We start from the raw sequence: 294 nt of genomic DNA on the forward strand, positions 1-294 counted from the left end.
ACTTCCGTGCTCAATGAGCCCTGTGTCAACGACACCAAAGTCACCAAGTCTCGCTGGTTCTGACAGCGAACACGGGCAGAGCGCAACATCGACTCCCGCTAGCGGTGCAATGTCGGACAGTGCGTCCGCGGCACCGGGGGATGTACATCCTAGGCTCGATGAGCACGAGCGTCGCGCTCCGCGCACACTTTTAATGACGAGTGATTTCGTTGAGGATGTGGAGGTGGTCTACTACAAGTCTGACACTCCTTTTCCCGCATGGGATGACGAGGAAGGCGAGCTGCGCCAGCGGCG

This window comes from Plasmopara halstedii (genome assembly GCF_900000015.1).
Source record: "Plasmopara halstedii genome assembly, contig: Scaffold_1548, whole genome shotgun sequence".
In the NCBI taxonomy this organism is placed as follows: Eukaryota; Oomycota; class Peronosporomycetes; order Peronosporales; family Peronosporaceae; genus Plasmopara; species Plasmopara halstedii.